Genomic DNA, 3,594 nt, shown 5'->3' on the forward strand with positions numbered 1-3,594 from the left:
AAACAAAGTTTATATTGATTACGTTAGTTAAAGTAATAGATAAAAATTACTACTTATCTTTGAAATGATGCAATTTTAATATTTAATTTTGGTTTGATTCAAAAATAATAAAATTTAATGTCAAGAATATTTCATAAGGAAATAAAAGAAAATTCTTCTGAATATGCTATGAATTTTCTTTTAGGATTATTTTTTATTTTTTTAATCAAGTTAAAAAGTAAAATGTTAAATTTTGGTTTGATTTGGTTTGAAGAATGAAAACTTTTTGTTTAGTTTCAAAATTATTTTAATATTTTTTTGTAATTTTTTATATAATATTTATATTTAAAAATTATTTCATTTACTGTTAGTGAAGTTTTTTGGATTCTGCCAACACTTTGTTAAGCAATCAGTACACGATTTTTTGGTCTAATAGCAAAGTTTGAATATCTTTTTCGGAAATTAAAAAAATTATAATTTATTTGGTAAAAGCTGTAATTCAAAAATAAAAGAAAATATTGTATGTGTCGATATTTAAACTTCAGACTCACTAAATATTATTTTTTAAAGGTAATTCTATAAATAAATTAAAATTTTTTAATTCAATTCGGAGACATCTTGAATACATAAATATAACAAAATTTTCTTTATGTATTGTAAATTAATTTTAGTTATGTTGAACAAAAGTTGTTTATGCAGGAGCAACAGGAATGCTTAAAGGATTTAACAAAATGACTACTTTTCGCTTATATGTTTGATAAAATATAGACGCTTACCACTATCTTAAACATAAACTAGAATGAGAGCCAAGGATTTTTTCACATCAATAGTTTTATTATTTTTAACATGTTTATGATTAAAAATAACAATAATAATTAACTGATAATGAGAGCTCTTTTCTTCTTCGTTTCTCCTCTTCCCTCTAAATCCAAAAAGAAAAACTAGTCTTCCACCTCTTAGCCTATGAACATGTGTTCTAACCCCATCACCCCCTTCCTTTTAAGGGCTTTGCCCTTCTACGAACCAAATAGAGAAAACCAACCACCCTGAAAATCCAAAATCTCATGCCCACATTTACTCAAATACTCCTCTACAACCCACTCAGCTTTCATTTTGCAAAAATCTCCTCTTTTTTCATGAAAAGCTCAAAAAGATTGAAATCTGAAAACCTAGATCTACTGTCATCACCTCCACCATTAAACTTCCACCAAATCTTCCTTTGCCTTTGTTTTAGGCTTCCATCGTTTGGATTTTCCAAACTGTTCTCAGAAATCCCTAAACCCAAACACTTAGAAGAAAGAAAACCCTTTCTATGTTTAACGTCTTTTTGCATCTTTCCATTGCTATTTTCTTTGTCAAAAGTATTTTTAAGAAGAAAAAATCATTGGCCTTATATCCCCTTTTAGTTCTCCACCAGTAAGAAAAAAATAACCGATAAAGAGCATATAGCTTAATAAGTTAATTTTCCTCCGGACCTTAAAAAAACTAAAAACCTAATAAAAATTTAATCATTTCAAGATATTATTAAATCACTCAATGAAAAAAATATTTAAGTAGTCCAAAATTATTGCTTTGTAAAAATTTCAACTTTTTTAAACAGATATTTTGAACCAGACTAAATATTACAATATACAAGTAAAAATTAAAATCACTATCTAATAGTCTTTAATAATTGGCATTGCTCAAAGACAAAAAAAAAAGGGACATAACTATTACCGGTAATACCAGAATCACAAACTAAAGAACAGCCAAATAAACTAATCAATAATTTGTATCGAACCAGATAAGGTTAGAGATAAGTATTTTAGACCAGTCAAATTTGACGGCAAACCTTATTTATTTATTTATTTATTCAGTTTGATGTTATTCAAGTGATTTACATATTAAAATTTAGAACAAACTAAAATTGCAGGAACCTCTTGTACAACAAAAAATAGCCAAAATTCTCCTTGGCTTAATTTTAAAGTCTATACTTACACTTTGAAAATCCAATCGATGTTGATAACGTAAAGAAGTTAGCAAAAAGTACGACAGACTTTATTTTTTAATTTTTTGTAATTTTTTTGGTAATGGATATTAACATCATGTCCTCATTCTTGATGTTCAAAGACTTTTACAACACATTTGAAATATTAAAATAGATATGACACGAAACTAACGAATTTTATTAATTTTTGGACTATAGAAAATGCATGAATAAACTGCCTCAAGGTTAAAAAAAAAAAAAAAAAAAAAAAACTAACCCTATGTTTAAGTCTCATTGTTTATGTGATTTGATAATATCTTGATGAGTTCATCTTGTGGATAAGATGTCGATGTCTTATTGTTTCCGTCGGGAGCACTGTCTATATATACATAGCCCTTCATAGGAATTCTCTAATTGTTATCCCAAATCATAACAATTTCTGCTTCTGATTTTTTCAATTTAAGGTATTCTCGCTTTTAATGCAAGTAAAATATGGATATCTTTTCTTTGTTTTTATGTAATTTCTGGATTTAGGCAGTGAGAGAGTTTTGTGCTTGTTATGGAGGGATGATAAAATCTGTTTGGGTTTCTCTATTTTCCCAACCAAGAAAAAACATGCATGCCATGCACTTGATTAAAATTAAACATGCTTGGAATCTGATCCATATGATTTTTATTTTTTTTTTCATTTTGGAGTCTTTTAAATGAAATACGTTTACGTTCTACAGAATCGAGATTCGAGAGAGAAATACCACATCTAATAATGGCCGGAAGAAGGAAAATAGAACCTAAAGTTACTAAAAAGGACCATGGGATGAAGAAAGGCAAATTTGATTTGGTAAGTAAATTGTTTTCTAAGACCCTTAAGGCATTAATTATTTTTTATGCTTTTCCTTGAATTTGTATCCTGGTAAATCTAACTTTGCATTGTTAATTTGTCGTCCATGTCCATGTCCATGTCCATGATAAAAGAAGAAGGAGAAGGAGAAGGTAAAATTCTGGTCAGGGGTGTTAGCAGAGGTGGAGGCTGTGCAAATAAAGCTGATAGAGGACATGGGCACCAATTCAAATCGAGAAGGCCTGCTTCTGAAATGCGACCAACTCAGGGGAGTCAACATTCAGTGGGCACTGCTAAATTCTATAATCCAAAACTACATTGACGGGATGCTTGGATTTTTGGTGGCTGATAAAGACAGAGGCTGTTGATATAATAGTTGCTTGATTGCTTTGTTTAGTATTAAGTCGCTGTATTAATCCTGCATATTAAAGTTTCAGCATATGGAATTAAAAGACTTAAAATATTATTGTATTAATTATTGAAAGACTTGATGTATCAATTAATGTTGTTCTAGTTCAATTCATTAACTGTTATTTCATCTTCTATTTTCCTGCTTTGTTAAGCACCAGATCGTAGTTTCTATTCTATATTTTAATGTAAATTTCCCAATCAGCTGACCTTATTTAATTTGTTTTTTTTTTTTTTCACTTTTTTAGGCATGACAGAATTAGAATAGAAATTATCTCGAATAAATTCTTCAGAAATCTTAGTTTAATATATAAAAATATAAGAAATCTGCTCACAAAATGTTAATAATAATTTAAGTGATTAATTAAAAGAACATTATGAAAATTCAAGAACAGTAGTAATT

General features: G+C 28.2%; 1 long non-coding RNA gene across 1 annotated transcript; it reads left to right on the top strand.

The window, feature by feature from the left end:
* The first annotated feature begins 2,265 nt into the window (after positions 1-2,265).
* LOC149511555 (uncharacterized) lies at positions 2,266-3,328 on the top strand. The gene is made up of 3 exons (XR_016333770.1): positions 2,266-2,409; positions 2,674-2,783; positions 2,918-3,328. It is a non-coding gene; the product is annotated as an uncharacterized LOC149511555 (long non-coding RNA).
* Positions 3,329-3,594: the final 266 nt, after the last annotated feature.

Source organism: Durio zibethinus, chromosome 25 (assembly GCF_047325235.1).
Source record: "Durio zibethinus cultivar Kanyao isolate XHJ-2024 chromosome 25, ASM4732523v1, whole genome shotgun sequence".
NCBI lineage: Eukaryota > Viridiplantae > Streptophyta > Magnoliopsida > Malvales > Malvaceae > Durio > Durio zibethinus.